At 33.7% G+C, this 11,338-nt stretch overlaps 1 long non-coding RNA gene and 2 pseudogenes across 1 annotated transcript; 1 reads left to right on the top strand and 2 right to left on the bottom strand.

Moving 5' to 3' along the window:
- Positions 1-1,288: 1,288 nt before the first annotated feature.
- Positions 1,289-3,327, bottom strand: LOC120189972 (annotated as a pseudogene).
- Positions 3,328-4,155: 828 nt separating this feature from the next.
- Positions 4,156-4,944, bottom strand: LOC120189316. Its single transcript, XR_005522508.1, has 3 exons — positions 4,775-4,944; positions 4,411-4,537; positions 4,156-4,263 (listed from the first exon to the last, which is right to left on the bottom strand). It is a non-coding gene; the product is annotated as an uncharacterized LOC120189316 (long non-coding RNA).
- A 3,163-nt stretch (positions 4,945-8,107) lies between these two features.
- On the top strand, positions 8,108-11,060 carry LOC120189961 (annotated as a pseudogene).
- The last annotated feature ends 278 nt before the right edge of the window (positions 11,061-11,338 follow it).

Genomic DNA, 11,338 nt, shown 5'->3' with positions numbered 1-11,338 from the left:
TTGTACAGGCACCGAAACAACTGCAAAGGTACTCGAGAAACATACCAAAAGCCATAAATATTGAATCACAAGAGTAGAGAAAGTGCACGTCACAAGAGTGGAGAAAAGTTTGCCACAAAGACAAAAATTCTTATTCAAACTTAAAAAAATCAAGGGAAAATGACATAGTATAAAAAATAATAGAATTAATAATTATCAATGGTCGATAAAAATATTAAAATTAATATCATTATCAGTTAAATAAAAATTAAAAAAATACATAAAAATATTGAAAGAAAGTTTAATTATTTGATTAATATTACATGAGTATAGTTGGAGGCATCGAACAACAATTTAGTTGGTTGGTTGGTTGTGTAACTAACTAATTCATGAGAACTCTCTGATTTTCTGTCTGCCACGAACTGAACAACCAACTTTTCGGTTCACAATAGCTATAATTCAACAGTATCTTTTTACTATTCCATTGCACTAATAGGGTTTTTATTATTTATTTATTAAAACAAAACGGCGCTGATTTTTTTTAAAATTGAGCTTCTTTATCTAAATATTATATTTTAAAAATGTATTCTTTTAAAAATAAGATTTTTTTTCTTAATCTAGTCTAAATACAAATTAATATCTATTCAAATTTAATTATCAACTATTAGACATTGAACGCTAGTATTTGAATATAGAACCTCAAAGACCAATAACAATTCATTTATTACTGAAATCGCTTGATTCGAGCATAAAAATAAGATATTTATAAAAATAACACTTATATATATTACATAAGAAAAAATTATTTTTGATCAGATGTTCATTTAAAATGTAGTTTTAAAAAGTGCATTCTTTATTAAATAATATCATGTTCTTTGTAGAAGTGAGCAAAATTTGAGTAAATTTAAAAAATTGATTTTTTTACTCGATTCAATGTTTTAATTTTGACTCGACTCATAATTTCATAAATTTAAATTGACTCAAAAAAAATTAAATTTAAGCTGAGTTATAAAATAGAACTCAAATAACTTAATTTTAGTAATTAGATTAATTTTCAAGTTCGTGTCTAATCTCTTCACTCTGCTAATCTGATTCCACGAATACTGCGAATAAATGATTTATATTTTATTCTTATTTTATTTTCTGTTCGATTATGTATTTTCTTTTATTGTTTTATTTATTGTCTAGCAAATTGTTCAAGGTAGCTGAATTAGAAGAGCGAGATAATTAAAAAAAGAGACTTCTTGTTTACTATATTTTATTTTTTTAAGCAAATTACAATTAAAAAAAACAACATTTGAGAATTTTGAATTAATAATTAATAAAATATAACAAGAAAAATTGCAAAACTAATTCCTAAAACTAATAGGATACATTGAACCAACATCAGGCTTTCAACTTCATTTACCTAAGAAAAAGGGTCCTAAACTCCATGCCCTCTTGCTATGCTTTCAAGCCTGCACAACGAGAACAAAAGAAAACAAATGAACACTTGAATGTCACCTGGGGGTAACCTCAGTGATAGTGACAGTAACAGAACTCATCTGAAATCCACCCAATGTGGCAGATGATTCGATCAACTTTTTACTCGAAGACGCCTCTCCGTCTTGGAAGAATCCCGGTGCCATAAGTCCTTTTTCGTTCAGCTGAACATTTTGTCCCAGCATTTAATAACCTGGCTCATTAAAGGCCTTCGATTGGCTGCTCCTTGAGTGCAGAAAAAGGCAAACTTTCATGTACCTAAGGACCTCTTCCTCCAGGAATTCTCCGAGCTCAGGATCCACGAGTTCGAGGAGCCTGCCTCCTCATGGAGCTGCCATGCCTATCAAAGCAAACAATAATATGATGATTCTAATATCTAAATAAAAGGATGCTCTGCTGAATATGGTTAAGAATGATGTACAGAAGTTCAGACCTCTGAAGCCATGAAGAAAACTAAGAACTATAGTAAACGAAAATAAGCGCGTACCCATTCCAAGAGTAACATCCCGTGCTCCAGTTTGTCTTCGTGCTGCTTCGGCCACTGATTATTTCGAGTACAAGGACACCGAAGCTATAAACATCAGCCTTCAAGGTCAACTGACACCCAACGCATATTCTGGTGCCAAATAACCACTACACAGGATGAAGTAAGCATAAGTCATTCCCATTCCATTTTTGTCGTTATATAAAACTGATTATTATAGATTTCAGAAACAAAAAACCGAGAGACGGCATCTGATCTCTGGGGACCTTTTTTCACAGATACAAACCAAAAACCGAGAGACACATCTGATCTCTAGGAACTTTTTTTTTTCACAGATCAGTGGCTGAAATGTTGATTATCCCTACTACGGAAACTTGGTCCAAACTCCATTGTGAAATAGGATACCAGAGAAAGTTTGGATAAAGCATGCACCAAGTCTTTCCCTATTACTTGCTATGCAATTTTTCTTCTTTGATATCTGGTATGAATTCAGCTACGATAAGCTCATCAAGGAAACTATAGAAATCAAATGCAGATACTATCCATATCCAATTTCTTACTAACATTAAGCTTTTTTTTCCTCTGCCTTATCATGTTTTTACGGAATTTGTTGTTTGTCAGCAAGGATGTGTTCACATGTAGGCAATGCAGATTATACGGATTCAGAATCCCTTTTGAGCTGTCAAAGTTGGCAAATTAAACATGAATCTATGAAAGCATCTTTGATTTCAAAGACAATGCTAAGGTGATCGGGATCTTTATATTTGTAGAGAATGACTTCTCAAACAAGTCAAATGCTCTATGACAATACCAAAAGCCTCAAAGAAGACAGAGCAGCTAGAGAAGCAGTGACTTACGTTGTTCCTGCTATTCGGGTACTAATATGAGTGATATTATCCGAAAAAGTTTAGCCAACCCAAAATCTCCGATTTTAGGGTTAAAGTCTTTGTAAGAAGTATGTTACTGGATTTGATGTCTCTATGAACGATATGCGGAACAAGTTCTTCATGAAGGAAAGCAAGACCACTAGCAATACCCATGCAAATAGCTGATCTTTGCTCCAATCCAATTTGATATTTGTACTCCTTTGATCTGCCAAACCAAGGAATTTAAAAATGAGAGTCAAGTCTTCAAAGTTAGAGCACAAACTTCAGACAGTCTTACCTAATAAGACTTTATCAAGACTCTATTTTCAACGTATTCATAGACCAATACCGATTCGTTCCTTGAATACAACACCCTATCAGCTCAACAAGGTTTGGATGCTTGACATTTGCTATAGTATTGATCTCGGTTAAAAATTCACGAGCTCCCTGTTTCGATTGGGCAGAAAGTGTCTTCACTGCAACTTCAGTTCCATCTTTTAGAATTCCTAGCAACATGTGTAATCAGTCAGACACCAAGTTTGATTTACAAGTGAATGCTAGAATTTCCTAAAAGAGGACCAAAATAAGGAAATCATGTTTGGGTTAGGATCCTGACCCGGTCTAGCTAGACTCTAGTTTCAGTCCGCCACCATCGAAAGTTGCAACTGAGCTAAATTTCAGTTAATAATTTCATGTTTTAGTTTTCTGATGTTCTCAATCTTAAAAGAAATCAGTCTAAGCCAAAATATAGCATTGATGAACTTGGATAAAAATCAACAGAAATTAGAAGCAGTACTAATGGAATTCCCGATATCCCAGTGATTGTGCACAGCCGTCAACAAGATATAAACACAAGTAAATTTAAAGCTGAAAGGAAACATATGCATAGTTGAACCCCTAATATGCTCAAACCGGTGTGTGAGTTTTAGATGCTGGTATATGTCCAATTCAGGTATATTCATTTCTTTTTGAGTTTTTCTATGCATTTGAAGGGTGATCGGACGATTATATTCATACCCTTGACGGATGTAGAATTTTATATTGGGGACGAACTTATAAAATTTTAAGAATGCGAAAAAGATTATAAACAGAAAATAAAATATCCAAGTTCATGAGAATTTAAAATTTGAGGGTCCATCGTTGCTTGTAATGATATGCATCTAACACAAATACTAGAGAAAAATTAGAACTCGGAACAGCATAGATTAGATCATTAGAACAGTTGATCCCAACACCCCAACCTCAAAAATTCTCAATTTTACATTAATCAATAAACATATTAATTTTAATTCTGCATGATTTTATATAAACTAATAAAACAAAAGTAAATTTAAAGCACCTTGTAAACTGTTCCGAAACCTCCACGCCCTATTTTATTGTTCGAATGAAAATCATCTGTGGCTGATCTTAATTGATTGCCTGAGAAATGGTTAACTCTCCGAAGCAATTGCTCTGCAGAATTTTCAAAAGCAATTGCTCTGCAGAATTTTCAAAATTAAAAAATAAACACTAATAATATTAAAAAATTAACTCTAATGACCCTAAAATTCTAAAATAAAAAAACGACTATATTTTCGAAAGTTTAAAGAGAATCCTCACCGTCTATATCGCTGGTGTCCTGACCGGTGCTCCGTTTAACAACTGATCCACCAAAGCAACCGCAACTCATCTTTCTCTGCAATATCGCAAATCTAACCGATCTCTCCCAGTTCACACATTTACACCTCTATTTAAAAAAAAATCATAAAAGAAGTATCAAAACAACAAATTCACCAAATTAGGAAGCTCACACTTCCTCAATATTCAGATCAAATCCTCACAAAAAACAGCAGTTTAACTCAAATGAAGTTTAGCTAATTAATCAAACTATAATATAAGATTAACATATCAACTAACAGCTCATCGTCACCATCTCGCTAAAGTAAAACATTCAAAGAAATTAAAGAAAAAAGAATGAGCTTACTTGCAGAGGATGAAATGGAGGAAATTAAGACCGGTATTGGCAGAAATAAACTTAAAAATGGGGAGTTGAACTAGGTTTAAGGAGGATTGAAAAATGGTGATTTGTTAAAAGATTTCGGCTTGTGTGATTCTGCTGGGTTCCCACTTTTGTCATCTCCAGCTCTAATCTCCTACTCTTTTTCCCACTTCAGCGCTTAAACTTTTTTTATTATATAATTTATAATAATTATTTATTTTATATTTATCACATTTGACACTTTGTCTCATCTAATAATTTAAAAATGGTCGAAAGAAGACCAGTGATATCAGCGCAGTCAAAGCCACAATTTGCAGTAATATCATCATTATCCATTCAATTATACAACACGTTTTCTTTTATATGTATTTCATTTATTTTGATTTTCTTAAAAGATACTTCAGGCTGTTTTACTTTTTGAAGAAAATTAACGTGATTTTTTAATTATGGGTAAAGTATAGTAATGGTCACTGAACTTTTGTAAAGCTTTCATTTAGGTCCCCGAATTTTTAAAACTTGCAATACATCCCTCCAACATTTATTCCGTTTGCAATATGGTCATCGACGTAACCGGTCGTTTGACGCTGTTACAATGCCGTTAGTACGTTTGCAATATGGTCACTGAACTTTTTAGGCGTTTGCATTTAGGTCCCCAACTTTTAAAACTTGTAACACATTCCTCAATTTCATTCTAAACCCCATATTCATTTTCGATCTCGAATTTCCTTTTTTGCTTCTCTCTTCTCATTTCCAGCGTAACTTTTCAGTCAGAGATGCATGGGAAATTATAATCTAACTTTGAATTATGTGGAGGTGTTGGCTTTAATAAGGGCCCATTGAGAGAATACCCGACTAAGGGACTATCGGGACCATCAATGATTCAAGGTGTAATGTTAGATACAGGTCATCTCAGGTGAAGCATAGATGTTTGATGAAATGCTTGTGAGAAAAAATGGAGTTAAAAATACAGAGTTGACAAATACTACTAAGATGAACTAAGTATCATTGTTAAAAGTCACCAACAAAGCTGTAATTTTTTTGTATAAATGGCATATAATAATTTCTTCGTTTAATTCTTGTGGTTAAAGATTTTCCAACAGATGATCAAATATAATGAAATCCCAAACAGCGCATTCATCTCTCAGTTTTTTTCGCTCACATACACTCTCGTTTGGTTTTTGTTCTTCAATTTTCCGCCATGTAAAATTGTAAACCCAAGCAGTACTCTATCTTTCAGCTTTTATTTACAAAGAAAAAATGGAGGAAGAATTGCTGGAACGCAACACCAATTGCGTTTATTTCTTAGTCTCCTCTCACTTGCAAGAAGGTATTATTTTCTCTTTTGGGCTATCTGGAAGTAATATTTTTCTCTTTCACACTTTCTCATTTTCAGCTCGCATTGTGTGTTTTTTGTTGAAAATTTTATGTTTCTGGAACTACATGTCAATGATCTAGATATTCAGTGTTAGTTTTGAACCAAAACCATCTAATTTATTTCTTTATTCTTAATCAAAACTAGTACTCCTTATGAAAGATATTCAGTCCATCATAATAGAAGTGAAAGAGGGTCCTAGGCTATATTTTTTTGATATTCTTGTTTGGTTTTTCTTTAAATCAGGGAATTGGTTGTGAGTATCGACATAGTGGAATATTCAGACTCAATCCGAGAGACTACTGGTACTAGTTTACTAGGAATTGTATTGATCCGACCTGTGATTTTTGGCGTCCTGTGAGCTCGTATTCTTTTTAATAAGTTCATGTTGATTATGAGACTGATATATCGTGAACGAATTATATTTTTTTACATGTTTTGAATTGAGGACTATGTTGCAAGTTTTAAAAGTTGGGGGACCTAAATGCAAGTGCCTGAAAAGTTCAGTGACCATATTACAAACGCACTAACGACAGTGTAACGACGTTAAACGGCCGGTTACGTCGGGGACCATTTTGCAAACGGATTAAATGTTGGAGAATTGTATTGCAAATTTTAAAAGTTGGGGGACCTAAATGAAAGCTTTAGAAAATTTCAGTGACCATTACTATACTTTACCCTTTAATTATCTATGTATTTAATGTGGTTTTCAAATTTAGAAGAAAAAAAATTGGTTTTAGCTTTTCCTTTAGGTTTGCGCTGTTATGAATTTCGTACTTGAATTTTTGTAATGCTTCGAAAGATACTATTTTCATCTAATTAAGTTTAGGAGTTTCAATGAGGCCTTGGTACTTGGTGGAATCTAGTTCGTTAATCGTTACAATGCTGACGTAATATATTATGGTGTTGATATAAATGTCTACGATAACATTATGGTCCATGGTAGTTGGTGGCTTAATTGATGATAGGATAGTTAGATTAAATTGATTTTTTTATTAAATTCGATGATAGAATTGATTTTTTTAAAATATAAAATATTAAAAAATAAATAAATATCAAAAACTAAAAATTATATTACTAAACAAATTTAAAATATATAATATTATTTTTTACCTGGATTTTGTCATGATTTTTGTTTGTATAAAATTAAACCCGTCCATCGTGTATAAATTAAACCAACTCTTCTCAAGCTAGGATTTGAAATCTGGATGATTGGATATATCGTGTGTGAGGTCCTTTCGTATTCTTATACTAATGTATGTAAGTTCCTAGCGCTTGGAACTAAAACGTGAGGCATGATAATGGCGCATGTGTGATATGATATTGATCCAGTTTAGGCAGCTTCAGGAGAGGAGGAATGGACATTGGACAAAATGTCTTATGCTGCTATCTTACTTATCTGCTAAAATGGACAAAATATTTTTTTCTTCTCTATGCCACTAATCAGAGTCCGCGAGACTTTCTTTTCCCCGCAGGCTCCCACGACCTTAGCCGCTCCTCCTAATTTCGAAAGAAAAAATAGCCAAGGATAATTACGATGATGAGGATATGTAATCACATCTAGCCAAGGATTCAGTTGAGTCAACATCATCACGTTTACCCCTGGAATCTTCTGATGCAGTCTCCAACTAAGTGATAAAATGAAAAAGCATTAAATATATGGGATATTCGAGTGAGATTTAGTAACTCGTGCATTTTCCTTATTTTAGTATCCTTTTTTAAGAAATGTATATTCTGGGGAAGATATGTAACTATATACCGGCTTCCATAGAAGCTAGTCAATGAAGTTTCATCAATCAAAATTGAGTTTTGTTTATTCCACCATAGTCTGGTGTTGGATAAAGGGGTGATGAACAATTGTAGTATCGTAGGGCTTGCGGTTTGATAAAGGGATGTTAATAACATCGGCGTTCCTGGCAAGATAAGCAGCGTAGTCATTGCCGACCATGGAGAATGGAGACGAGGGCAATGGAGTTATCCACATCCTGCTTTTTGTACAGTTTTTGTTGAAAAACGTTGGAAAAAATTGATTTGGGTAGGTTGGGTTGATTCACCCATGCTATTTTGCTTTCGGAATTATGAGGAGGGGGGAAAGAACTGAGAGACTGATGATGAAGGGGAAAAATTAGGAAAAAATAATGAGAGATAAAAATGAAATTAAAATTAAGCTTGATGATGATTTTGAAGAAAAATAATTGTATGACCAAAATAAACTACATAAATAGTTGGATGATTAAATGTATACTTTGTTTATATACTTTTAACAGGACTTAACTATTTGAGTTATTTTTCAATAAAATAAAGATTTAAATTTCAAAAAAAAAAGTCTAGAAATATTTTAGAAGACAATTCAATATAAATATCATAACTTTAGGTAAGTAGGGTACATTTAAGTCTAGCTTTGTCTTACTTTATGATACTTGGAAATTTTCACGGTTTTGGCCAGCAAAATCTACAAAGTTTTCAGAACGTAGTCCGATCTGGCTCAGCCCATAAACACAGTACTCAGTCCCGAGTCCTGACTCAAAATCACGCCGTCAGCCGATATTTCATTGCCTTCCTTTCCGTCTCACTGAGACTCTCTCAAGAGCCTTAATTTCCCAAGAGAAAGGAACATAGAGTAACAAAGCGTCGGATTCTGAACTCGTTTAAGCCATGAACACGGCTCCACAAGGAACCCACTCGCTCGCCTTCAGGGTGATTGCAACTGTATATCTATTGCATTGATACTTAACATTTTCTTCCCTTCTTAATTGTGTTTGACTAAGCTTTTTATTACTAGTATGGAATTCGAAAAAGTATTAGATCGTGTGCTTCTTCTTAAGCTTGTTTGAGTCTAAAAATCTTTTTCTCCTTTAATTTTACTTACTTCCATGTATGCTACGTTAAATCCCGAACGGAGATTTAGATTTGATGTTCATAGTTCATGCACACACATTTGCACTAAAAAAACATGTGGTTTTGTTTGATACGAAATCTCAAGAAGTGAGAAGTCTTTGTTTTATTGTAGGCTGAAATTCAGACCGAGAGACAGAGGATCCTCCTCTTGGATAATGGATACCACTAAATCACCTGTTGAATTCATACGTGCAGGCGGACGTTATGATTTCATTGTGGAACATGATGTCAAGGAACTTGGAGCTCATACGTATGTAGTAGTTTGATTTTTCTGTCTCCTTTTTATTAATTAGTTCCTCTAACTTCACCTATTTGTCGCGAGACAAAATTTAGGCGTGAGAAAATATCTTCCACAGTTTTTCAAGTTCGTTGTTGCGAACCCTTTATCATTTAGGACAAGGTACCGTCCCTTGCCATTAAAGAAATGAGTTAATTTTTTGTGTATGCTGCCCTTGGCTAGCTTCAGTGCCATTTTTGCGTCAACTTTGTTATTTGACTCTCTTCACTTTAACTTTGATTTCCATTTAAAATTATAATGCTTTTATCTCTGTTGTGCAGGTCCGCACTGTCAAGGTAGGTTGAGATTGACTTGAATTATCTAATGAAAGTTTTATAGCCTAGACAGTCATGCTGCTATTATAGCTTCTTTTTATGTCATGCAAACTATAGAAATTAAAGGGTCAAATGTCTTGAATATATAAATTGCAATGTGATTTGTAAGTGGAATTGATATCAAATAAATTCGTACAGACTCAGTATTTTATCCCTCCTTCACCGGGTATTGTGCGAGGGGAGGGCAAGGCTAGGGATACCCTTCATTGTGCACCCGAGCCTCCGAGTTTTCTTCTGTTTCTTTTTCTTTTTGTTGTTTCTCATTTGTAGTATTATAAGCAAAGTCAGGTGAGTGCTTTTCTCTTGCAACTCAGTTTCTGCGATATGTAAGGACCATCTGATTATTGGAGTACCTCATTTGGTTTTATAGTTGATCTATATGAGAAATGCAGTCTATACTAGCACCGTTGTTGACATCTGTTTAAGTCCACCTTATCGATTGTAAAAGTTGCAAGTTAACTTGGGTTTTGTCCTTGTAATAGCTGAATTTTCTATCTCAGGAAATTACCTATTTAGAAGCCTGCATAGAGAATCATACAAAAACAATCTTTATATGGACCAAGTTGAGTTTGAACCAGCTCCTCATTGGAGTGCTACAGTACTAAAAGCTGATGAACTCCATCCTGCAGATAATTCTTCAACTGTGTAAGTAGCCGATATATCACATGGATGCATAGTTTGATTTTTTTACTATTATTAGTAGCTTGCGCGAGCAACCCTTTGAGTTCTGAATTCTGTATATTTAAGTATTATTAATTAATAAAAAACTGATAACCATTTTGTGGCAGAGAGGTATTTAAGCCACCTATTCTTATCAGATCTAGTGGGGGAATTCATAATACCTTATCATTTTTTTGATAAAAATTACATTTATCAATTGAAATTGGCTTCACCTGACTCTGCACAAATGAAAGTGGACGGGAGTAATATTCTTGGTAAACTTCAGATAGCCTGGCGTACAAATTTAGGTGAACTTGGCCGCTTGCAAACCCAGCAAATTCTTGGCACAGTAAGTTAAAACATTCTTACAGCTTTAGAAGATGTTTTGTGTTGTCTTTTGTGAAATCTGTACTATACTGAACAAATATTTCATTTTTATTCCTTTTTCTTAAATGGAAAAGAAAACACTGATGGATCCTGTGTCTTCTGTTTATTCTGCTAGTTTGAGATCTGCATAACTTCAATAGACAATAACTAAAAGAAGTAATCAAACTCATTCTGATATGCATTTCCCTTTTTCAGCCAATCAGTCGCAAAGAGATTGAGTTGCAAATTTTGAAGATTCCATCTGAAATCAATTTGGATAAGTCCTTTTCGTTATGTTTACTAAATTCATTTTGTTTCGCATTATGGAAAAATCTTTTAAGAAATTCTTTCCCATCCTTGTGACAAAACTTAAGATCTATGTTGTCATGGGTTTTTTATTCTGCCCTATAGAGAGTAGAACCATAGAATTAGAAAGTGATAAGTTAGAATTGGTCAGGAACTTTATCCTTACAAGTTCTCCATTAAAGTGATTTGTGGAGCATTTGGTTCCAGTGATTTCCATCTGGTATGAAGAAAATTTCTGGACCATACACTTCAATCTGTTTTTTTGTTGTGGCTCTGACCTGAACTTTCAACATGCAATTATTTACTATCGATGGGTTATATTTATTCTAATTGTT

The sequence above is a fragment of the Hibiscus syriacus genome, unplaced genomic scaffold (genome assembly GCF_006381635.1).
Source record: "Hibiscus syriacus cultivar Baekdansim isolate YM2019G1 unplaced genomic scaffold, ASM638163v2 tig00004072_pilon, whole genome shotgun sequence".
Lineage (NCBI taxonomy): Eukaryota > Viridiplantae > Streptophyta > Magnoliopsida > Malvales > Malvaceae > Hibiscus > Hibiscus syriacus.
Note: the sequence above shows the minus strand (reverse complement) of the source record. Positions and strands in the feature narration are given on the sequence as shown.